The following is an 11,679-nucleotide window of genomic DNA, read 5'->3' as shown; positions in this document are numbered from 1 at the left end:
CCAGATTATTTAATTTTTTTTCACTTGTCAGTGGATAGATAGCTGAAGTTGGAGGTAAGGACATCATTAAGTGAGTATATATATAGAACAGGGGGAAAAACTGCATCTTTTCTCGTTCTGTTTCCTCCTTATCAATGACTCTACAGATTCTTATCACAGCTGACCTTTGTTGCAGGTTTGTCCTCCTGGGGACTGTGCTTCATCAGCTTTGTGCTTAGTCACTGCAGCCTTCTTTCAGCAGCTGTTTTCCCTGCGAGGAGTAGGCAGGGCTGTGGGTGTCTTTAAAAAATAGGGCATGCAAGACAGCAGGTGCTGGTGTCAGTAAAGGCCCTGGTTGGCTTCTGCACTGAGAATCCAGGCCATGCCCGAGGTGGGGTGTGTGTGTGTGTTGCAAAATACAGTTTCTTGGGTTGAGCTAGATATAATTTCAGCTTCTTAGTGAGTTTGTATTTTCATGGAAAATGGACAACTCTTTCTTTTCCGCTGTTCCTGCATTCTTTGGGATCAGGAAAATATTTGTGTTCCTCTTCTGTCCTTAGCTGGCTCTTTCCTCCTAAATCTCATTTGCCCTGATATAAATGTAATATTTCAGAGCGACAGTCCAACAGTGTGGAATCTCTTCAGGTCGGACCAACATCTGTGATGATGTTTTATTCATGTAATATTTTTATTTTATCTACATATCCATATGGAAAACTTCCCAGTCCATCCCAGATAGACACTCAGAAATGTTTAAGGTACATTAACCTGTTAGAACCATTAACATTCCAGGGTTATTAAGCCAAATGGGAAGACACCAAGCTGCGAGTCAGGAGGCCAAATCTTCACTTGGGTTTGACACTGATCTTTGAGCAAGTCAGGGCATTTTTTAAGACCTCATTCTCTTCATCTGTAAATGCAGGTATTGGAATGGAAAAGATTGGGAGTGTATAAGCGCATGTGTGCGTGTGTCCATGCGTGTGCACACACATGTGGGTGTATATTCTCTCCCCCATAAGTGGAAGGCCCAGCTCACTCTTCTTCAGTCATTTCTCCTTTTCCAGTCAGATATACAGAGTTTAGTTTATGAAAGGAGAGAGGTTGCAGATACTGTTCCTCAGAACTGAGATACGGATGTTGCCCTTCCTTGTTGTTAGACTGCAGAGGCTTTCAACACCCACCCCCCATGAGGGCTTCTGAGCCCTTTCTATGTTAGCAATTCATTTGGCTTAAGTTCATAAGCCTGGATCACCTAGTTTGCACCCATGAGGGAACTCCTAAGCACGAGCATCTGGGAAAACAATGTCCCAGGCCCAGTGGCAACCCCTTTGATGGTGACAGTGTGTGATTTTTTTTTTAATAGAGTGCTGTTGGAAGTCCTTTCTGCTAACCTTTAACTTCAAGGACTTCACAGAGTTCCTGGCAAACTGAACCACTAACTCCTGAGCTTAGCAACTGTGTCAAGGTTTTTGAGTAGCTGGAAATGAATCTGAGTAGGCATGCATTTAATGTAAAATTTACACTTAAATAGGCCTGAATGTAAACCTTAGTAGATCTGAACTTAAGTCTAGTAGAACTGAAATTAATCTCTTATTTACATATCCAGTAGGATTTAGCAATTGTTGATGTCCAGTGTACCTTTAGATCCAAAGATAAATGCTGGATTGAGTACACAATATAGACTGGTGGTCTGGACAGGTACCCCTCCCCTTCTATTTCTTTAATGTCCTTCTGATTGTTTCTGTTAAATACCTATAAGAAATTATAAAAATAGAAGTAAGATCACAAGTTACTTTTGAATTACTGCCAATTTAAGTCCCTTGAATCCATAAAGACAAAGAATTCCCTTTCCTAACCACACTTGTGAAGGAGTTACATTTCTACCCTCCAGTCTGGCACCCCTCATGAGGAAACTGAGGTTTAATCTAAATATATATTCTCATGATTCCCTAGGATTCATCTAGGACCCAGGTGTTATTGACCAATATCAACGGCCACTGAGGATTGCAACATGTGATACAGAGAATCTTGGGCCCAGCAGGGACCTCCCAGGACCATAGAGGGCAGACAGTTTATATTTATTGTGTGTACTCTGGGAAGACCTGTGCTAGGTGCTTAAACATACATTTCCACAGTCAATCCTGAGGGCAGCTGTCTAAAGTTACCATTATTACTCTGATTTCATAAGTGAAAAAATAAAGAAATTACAGTCTAGGAAGCCCATATTGTAATTTCTTTCTTTTTTTTTTTGAGACAGATTCTCACTCTATTGCCCGGGCCAGAGTGCCGCGGCTTCAGCCTAGCTCACAGCAACCTCAAACTCCTGGGCTCAAGCGATCCTTCTGCCTCAGCCTCCCGAGTAGCTGGGACTACAGGCATGCGCCGCCATGCCCGGCTAATTTTTTCTTTATATATATATTTTTAGTTGTCCGATTAATTTCTTTCTATTCTTAGTAGAGACGGGGTCTCGCTCTTGCTCAGGCTGGTTTCAAACTCCTGAGTTCAAACAATCTGCCCGCCTCAGCCTCCCAGAGGGCTAGGATTACAAGCGTGAGCCACCGCGCCCGGCCTCCACATTGTAATTTATTATGGGGATACATGTACTATGCACATTCATAACTACTAGGTTTTGCTTATCATTCATTCACTTGGATATTCACTTTTTCCTCAACTAATTCCATGAGAGAAAAATTCAACTATGTAAAGTCAGAGAATAATTCAAGACAAAACATGATAAATGTAAGTGTAAAATTTATATTGAATCATCAAAGAATGATAAATATAATAAGCACTGATAAACAATTAAGTCTAATATTTGGTCAATTGTTCCAGAAAAGGGAATATTTACAGAAGGACAATTTCATTCTTCAATACAATTCTCCATGAGCCTCACTGTAATGTGAAATTTCATTTCCAGAGCCAGTGACTTTGCATGTTTGAGTCATTTATTTTGATTATGTCATACTGCCTTCATTAATGAATCTGTCTTTGGATGTTTATAGTTTGTCTATCCATTTTATTGAATGCATACTTTTACAATACAATAGGAGAATATTATTATCATCATTATTTTTAAGATGGTAACTATACCTGTTTGTAGGCCTAAGTTATCGTTTTCTCTTCAAAAACATTATAATACTATTCATAAAATTAAATCTGTATTCCAGAAGAGCATTGAATATATTAAATTCATATCACAAAATGTGCATTTAAAATTAGTCTTAGAGAGTAAAACTTTCCTGATATTTGAAACACAATTCATGTGGAGGCCAAGGCAGGTATCTTTGCAAACAATGTATTTGAATTATCTCAAACTCTAAGGCCAGAATAACAAAATGTTCTCTCCCTGGGACTATGGTATAAATAGGAAATAGGTACTGTTTCCTAAAAACCTAAAAATTAAAAATGTAAATAGTATATTTACTGAGTTAGAAGTAATGCATTCTACATTAACTTCAATTTTTTTTTCAAAAGAGAACACTTGGAATTCAGGCGAGGGGGTTGGTTTCCTGTGATCCTGATTTCATATGTATCAAGTTCGTCCATTTTGTATCTCCCATTGTCAGAGTACATTTGAAATCTAATTTTAATATATTTATGATTTAAAATACAAGGATTTCACTCATCAGGAAACATTTAATGAGGCTCTGCCTCATTAAATCCTAGAGGCACAGTCCTGATCACCAAAACCAGCAACGCACAGTCCTGGAACTTAGGTAGCTGACTCAGAGTTGACTGCAATTAAAGTTTCATTTTAGAAAGATAGGAGAGGTTACGTTTTGAATGGAAAATGTCTTGTTTTGTGAAGGAGGCTTTGCAATAACTCTGTTGGAAAGGGTGGCATATAGGGAAGAGTAAAGGCATTGGTATTCACCCAAATGGGTGTGTGTATTTGCTGTCTCAATGAAGAGTATCTTCATTGAGATTTCACATAAAATGACCCTTTCATTTCCTTTTAATTTAGTCAATTGGTATCTCATACCTAAGTTTTCACGTCACCCTTCCTAGGGATGTTCCCCCTTGGGGTGTAGCTCTGCTGAGCCCCAAACAGGACTATGATGACTCTGCCTGACTCTGCACCATTCAGACTTACTGGAGACAGCTTTGTCCATTTGCCTAACAAAAGATTTGGAATGTTGGCAAACTCCAAGACACACCAAGGAGTGTTGCTCTTGAGAACTCAATCTATATGATGTGGAAAACTTCTATTATTCTGCCTACTTTATGAAAAAAGAAAAGAAATATTCTGGAAAAAACATCAATTGTTTGAAGAAGAGTTCCCCAGCTTCAGAAGGAGACCACGTGGATTAACAGTCCTTGGCATGCCACACAGTTACCTTCATCTAAGGAGGAAGCTGTGAGTGGGACAGAGGTACAATTTGTGAGGAAGCTTCCTACACTGCTGAGTGGAAAAAGCCAGTTCCAAACTGAAACACACATATCATATGGCTTAATTTCCTTTTCTTCATCAGGATACTTTTCAAGGAAGAGAAAACATGTAAGAAAGATAAAAGGAGACAAACAGAATGGAAGAGAACACTCTGAGAATTAAGTAAGAAATGACCAGAAACCAAATCAATGCCATTCATTGAAGTTTTTGACTTGCTTAAACATTGGCTGAGCATTTACTATGTGCTATTGTTCTACCAAGCCCCATGTCTCAGTTGTGGCATCTTCTCTATAGGAGCTTGAGTTGTAGAGGGGAGGTACACATATAAACAAGTGGGGACAAATAACTCAGGCAAATCAGAAAGAAAAAAATCAAACAACTGCATTAAAAAGTGGGCAAAGGACATGAACAGAAACTTTTCAAAAGAAGATAGACTAATGGCCAACATACATATGAAAAAATGCTCAACATCTCTAATCATCACGAAAATGCAAATCAAAACCACAATGAGATACCACTTAATTCCAGTGAGAATGGTTTTAACAAAAAATCCCAAAACAATAAATGTTGGTGTGAATGTGAAGATATAGGAACACTCATACACTGCTGGTGGAACTGCAAACTAGTACAACCCCTATGGAAAGTAATATGGAGATACCTCAAAGAACTAAAAGTAGACCTACCATTTGATCCATCAATCCCACTACTGGGTATCTACCCAAAGGAAAAAAAGACATTCTATAAAACAGACATCTGCACTAGAATGTTTATAGCAGCACAATTCACAATTGCAAAGATGTGGAAACAACCCAAGTGTCCATCAATCCATGAGTGGATAAATAAAATGTGGTAAATATATACCATGGATTACTACTTAGCCATAAAAATGGGGAACTAATACTTCTTGTATTTTCCTTGGTGTATCTGGAGCCCATTCTTCTAAGTGAAGTATCACAAGAATGGAAAAACAAACACCACCTTTACTCACCATTAAATCGGTACTAATTGATCAATACTTGCGTGCGCATATGGAAGTAGCATTCATCGGGTGAGAGAGGTGAGGAAGGGATGGGTATATTCACACCTGATGGTTATGGTGTGAATGGACATGCTTGTAGCTTTGACTTGGGCGGTGCAAAGGCAATTTATGTGACCAAAGTGTACCCCCATAATGTTCTGAAATAAAAAAAAGAAAAAAGAAAAATTAGTTTGTTCTAAAAAATAAATAAATAAAAATAAATGAATGGGGACAGTTACCAGTAGGTATCACAAATGAACACAGGGAGGAGACTCATGGATTATCTTGTAAACTACTAATGAAGAGCTACATATAGCCATCTGCAAAGATTTTTCTCCTTATAGCATTTCTCTGAATTCCAGAACTGATAAGACTATCTCTAAGCAGTGTCTATATACAGGTTTTAGAGCAAGATCAGGGTGATTTTTTTTTAAAACCCCCTGGGTGAATTCTAGCTTATAGTAAGCATTGGACATTTTTTGGAAATACTGAACTCAGCAAGTTATGATATTAAAACCTTGCTCTAAATGTATATAGTTCTTTAAATATACATGCTTAGATCGAGAATGTTCCTTTTTAATACAAATAGTATATTTTGCTCACGTGAAGAATTCTGAAGAAATCCCAGGCTGTGACCCTTTGCAAAAACCACTTGTGATCTACATCTTCAGTTGATAGATTTGAACTTACAAGGTCAGTATCTTACAGGCTGTTGATTTGCTTCTAGATTCAGAACTTTCTTCAGGCTTGAGCTACCATGTAAGTTTTATGGCAGTCTATGAGAAAATGAGCTTCACTAGTTAAAATACTCATGTTGTTTAATTATGAATATCTATCACAAAGTGCAAAAAAAAAATCAGTTGACTAATCATTTGTTGAATAAATAAATCAATGGATGAATATATTTCACAAACTATATTAATGTTTTACAGCCCTTTTCTCATAAAGTATACATTAAAATAAACAAATAAATAAATTCAATTTTTAAACATTCCACTCTCTAATCTTTCTTTTTCCAGTTTACTCCTAACACTCCATTAATCTTTGCCTCCAATGGCATGGGAAATCCATCGATCCTACCAGAGGATCCTCCTCCCCGTCCCCAACGTCCTCTCTTTCTTCCTTACCTGGCTTAAATCCCATGGTCCCCCATTATACCACTCCTTTGCACAAGCATTCAATCATCTTGCCCCTTTCTATATGCCTGGTGAAACCACAATGTAGGTCAAGTACAATCTCTGTCCACTCCATCTTTATAACTGTGCAAGTGAATATAGAGGCAGAAAACACACAATTGGGTTGACTGGTCCCATAGTTATTAACCTGAAGTGGGCCTTTAATTTTGTTTGGAATTCAGGATTTATTTCCCTAACTTGTTTCCTCTTTCATTTTCCTTGATAAATATTTCATACTTTCATCTTTCTCCTCAAAACTCCAATGTCTACTTCCTCAACCTCGCCGTCACTGAAGCAATGGGACCAGAAATTTATCAAGCTCGTCTCATGACATCTGCTTACTGACCTGTATCTGTGCTGTTCTTTTCAAGTTGCTGGGGATAAACTTGCTCTTAGCCAAGCCCAATCCCTCTGTCAGTGCACTAGATACAAACCCTCTCTTCTAATAGAATAGTGCTTCAGCAATGTCCCTTTTTCTCCTCAAAGTCATCCACTTTTTTTTTCTCTTTTCATTGGTTCATTCCTGTCACTATGCAAATATACTACTGTTTCTCCTTTTTCACAAATTTTTCTTTTTTTAACTTTGTGTTTCCTTCTAGCCACTGGCCTATTTGTTTCCTTTCACATACAATAAAATCCCTAGGCATAGAAGTTGACATTCACTACCCCCAGCTTTTCTCCTCTATATCTCTCTTGAACCCACTCTTGTCAATATTTTACATCTACTGCTCCACAAAAATTGTTCTCTGTAAGGCTCCCAAACTTCCATGTTTTTAAATCAAAGGCCATGCCTTTGTCCTCACCTTACTTGCCCCATCAGTGGCATTTAGTACTGTTATTCACTCTCTTGTCTATGAAATACTCTCTTCATTTGGTTTTTAGGACATAACACTCATCTGAGCTTCTTATATTCCCAATGTTCCTTCTCAGTCTCTACCCATTCTTTATCAGCTCCCGACCTCCAAATGTTGGTATAGCCTGTGGCTCAGTCCTTGGACCTCTTCTCTTCTCCTTCTAGACTCTCTTCATAGGTGATCCTTCCTAGATGACCTCCCTATGGAAGAGGTGGCCATGTAACTGCCAAAGACCAGTACTCCCTTTCCCTAGTGAAGAGTTATTATTGTGAAAAAACTGCTCAGCCAAAGACTATTTTCAAGTTCTTCTCACATCTAATTGTAACCACTAGTCTATAGCCAATGGTATATAAGCAGAAGTGACCCATACTCCCCATAATTTCCTCCATACTAGCAGGGTAAAGATGCCAATTGAGAAGTCTCTATTAGCCTAGATTCCCGAATGACCAGATGAAGGAGAACTCCTCCTGCAAACCTATTCCTAGTCTTTACTGTGGATTTGACTTTAAAGAAATGAGAAATCTGTATTCATTTAAGTCAGTATCGTTTGGGGTTTCAGTTTCAGCTCTGTCATTTAGGGACTGTGTTTCTCTGTAATAGTGCCAGTATTTCCGTATTTAATCCACTAATCTATTGACTGATGACTCAGTGATTTGTATATCCATTCTGAGCTTCTCCCCTGAACTTTAAACCTGAATATTCAACCGTCTTTGCCATTTCCACTTGAAGGTCTGACAAGCACCTTAATCTTACTATTTCCGAAGTTTCTGAGAAACATCTCCCCAAACCAGCTCCTCTTCAACCTTCCCTCTCTCTGTTAAAAAGCAACTCCATTCTTCCAGTTGCTCAGAGCAAAAGAGCCTACAGTTAGCCTGAAAGATTCCTCCCTTCTCCCACCCTTCAAATCTGATCCTTCAGGTAGTAATGTCAGCTCTACCTTCAAAATATATCCAGAATTCAAATATCTCCAGAATCCAACCACTTCTTATAACCCCTATTGCCACAACATTGAGTCAAACTAGCAGCATCTCTTGCCTGGAATAATACAAAAGCTTTTTAACTTGCATCTCTGCTTTTGCCCTTGTGTCCTTAAAGTCCATTCTCAGTGCAAGAACTGGAGGAATCCTATTAAAATAAAAGTCAGATAATCTCACTTGATTCTGCTCAAAACTTCCAAAGATATCCCATCTCAGTATAAATGCCAATGTCCTTCCTTGCCAGGGCCTCCAGAGCCCTATGTGTTGATGCCCCTGTTTCCTCACTAATTCCCACAACTTTTGATATTTATCTCTTTTGTTGCTTCTATCACATTCTAGCTGCTGTCATAGCTATGTATGCACAGCCTGGAAGACTGGAAAGAGACTTCTATTTTAGTATCAGCTCTGTCACTTAGAGGCTGAATAGCTTTCAATCAACTTTAACTTTTCTGAGTCTCACATTTTTTATTTCCTAAACTAGAGAAATAATATTCATCACATAGTATTGTTGGTTACTGGTAAGTAAACAAACAAAAACATACTGGAAGCTCTAAATTCTTGTCAACATAATTATCACCACCATCTTCATCACCACCACCACAATCATCATCATCACCATCATAATCATCAGCATCATAATCATCAGCAACATTATCACCATCATTGTCATCATCGTCATCACTGTACTATAGCATAGTGTTTAACAGTGTAACTTCTGGGGTCAAATTACCTAAATTCAGATCATGACTAGCTGTGTGACCTTGAGTAAGTTACATAATTTTCTGTCTTTAGCTTCTCCATTTGTGAAATGGGTATACTACTAATATCTATAATTTTAAAGAATTATGAATATCTAATGACATGGCAGATACGGTGTTTGGAAAAGAGCCTGTCTCACCGTGTGTGCTCAGTAAATGTTAGCTATTGCTATTTTTCTGTCTTTTCTGTCATGCTCTATGGTTCTTCAGGGCAAAAGTCACATGATTCATCTTGTACCTCCTACAGGAATGAATGCTTAGCACACGGTAGTTTCTCAAAAAGCTAAATAAATACTTAATTATGGCTTGTATGAATAAATAAATGGCTGGCTGGATAGATGGATGGATGGATGGATGAAAAACAGGTATAAGATATGCAAGGCATAATGTAGTACACACTAAGTTTTAAAATAATGTCTCTTTTAGATGTTTTTGAGTTTTAATTTTTAAGCCTGGTGAGAAGAACAGTAGGAGATCAGAGACTGTAGGAAGCATGGAGAATAAGAGATATATTCACTAGTTTTTCCCCATCCATTGGGAACTATTAGGAAACCACAGAAACAGTCTGGGCCTGTTCCTATTGGAAGGACCTGATGAGATTTTCTCAGCACGAACTCTTATTAAATAAGATCTGCACAAACATGCTTTTTAGAGTGACCTTCAGCCAGATAAATGGAAACTCAAAAAGATTTAATGAATAATGTTAAGGCAGAAAAGTAATGGAAAGTAGATAAAGGTGCTCGAGTGAAGACAGATATTTTTGACTCTGCTTCTTCTATTTCCAGGATTGGCTTTGGTCAGATTTCTGTCTATTTTCAAATGGTAGCAGTTGATTAAATTCTAGAACAGTAAGCCAAATATACATTTGCAAAGGTACTTCTTGTTTCCCACTCCTGTTTCTAATAGTAACTTTGCCATGAGCCCTTGAAGTATTATCATTTATTGGGTCCCCGAAGGTACCAGGAAACTTTTAATTGCAGGTGCTTAGCAACTGTAGAGGTTCTATAAATATGTGTTGACTTGATGAATGAGTGTGCCTTCCGTGTAATAATGGGATCCTATGCAGATGTTCCCATGGTTGTCCTTTTGCTTTCTGATTGCATTGCATGTCAAATTCAGGTGATACATGGCAGAGTTTAAAGAACAGGGAATCTCTCCCATCACATGTGACGTCACAGTACCTAGATCAGGATGAGACATGGTATAGGTGTGTGTCCCTTTTACACAGACGTGTTGGATTCACACCCTAGATTTTTTTTTTTTTTTTTTTTTGGAGACAGAGTCTTGCTCTGTTGCCCGGGCTAGAGTACACTGGCTTCAGCCTAGCTCACAGCAACCTCAAATTCCTGGGCTCGAGTGATCCTCCTGCCTCAGCCTCCCAAGTAGCTGAGATGACAAGTTCCCACCACATGCCCAGCTAATTTTTTCTATTTTTAGTAAAGATGGGTCTCAGTCTTGTTCAGGCTGGTCTTGAACTCCTGACCTCCAGCGATCCTCCTGCCTTGGCCTCTCAGAGTACTAGGATTACAGGCATGCTCCCAGAATGCTGGGATTACAGGCATTAGCCACCTTGCCTGGCCCACACCCTAGACTTTTAAAACCTTTTATAAGGAAACAAATTTTCTCATTCCAAGTCCCTTATTTTATGGAGAAAAACTGAAGCTATGAAGAACTTAGTGGTTGAATATTTAAAAACTGAATCTTAGCTTAAATATTCTAGGATAATTCATTATTAAAAATATCCCTCTTATTTATAAGCTTGAATTTTCAGAAATTATCTTTTCATAAAGCAACACATTTGTCTGCTGAGATTAAACAAATACCTTTGGCTAAAAAGAAAGAGAGGAAAGCATTTAATTCCATGCATGTCAATAAAATGTTTACACCACTGCATGATCCTTGATAGGACAGCTCTCTAAGAAGAGGGCCCTAGATTTTTGCTGAGGACTAAGACTCTTTAAAAATAAAGAAACTAGTTTAGATTTTAAGAACTTTCAAATATAATAATAAAATCATCAAGTCAACAATATTACAAGTGCCGACATTTTATAAGTAAAGATTTTGAATTGAAATATCATTACACAATTAAGGGTTAGTGGTTATACAACGTAGATATAAAAGAAGGGGGGATTTAAAATGTATTATAAAAATGTGTAGAAATAGTGTGATGCATTAGAACCCGACTATTATTAGCTACTAGTGTGGGTATTATACTAGTATCTAAGGACGGAGCTATTCCGTGGCCCCTGTCTGCTGACCAGGCACACAGGGTGCCTGGGTACTAGATGCTCGGGAGGTGCCAGCCTCCTGGAGAGAGTGCTGGCGCCCCGCTGTGGTGCAGGGGGGCCACTGCCACTAATGAGCACTCCACTTCCTCTTTCAGCCTTCTTTAGCTACATCTAAAGAAGAGGGATAACACATTAAACCTTCTGGAATTGTTGCAAAGAATATGTTTGCTGACATGTGGACACCTCTGCCTGCTTCTTTGTACAGAAATTCTCAGGTTTCAACATTCAACAATTCTTCAC

This window comes from Propithecus coquereli, unplaced genomic scaffold, assembly GCF_000956105.1.
Source record: "Propithecus coquereli isolate 6110/MARCELLA unplaced genomic scaffold, Pcoq_1.0 Scaffold171, whole genome shotgun sequence".
In the NCBI taxonomy this organism is placed as follows: Eukaryota; Metazoa; Chordata; class Mammalia; order Primates; family Indriidae; genus Propithecus; species Propithecus coquereli.
This window is presented reverse-complemented; position numbering follows the sequence as displayed.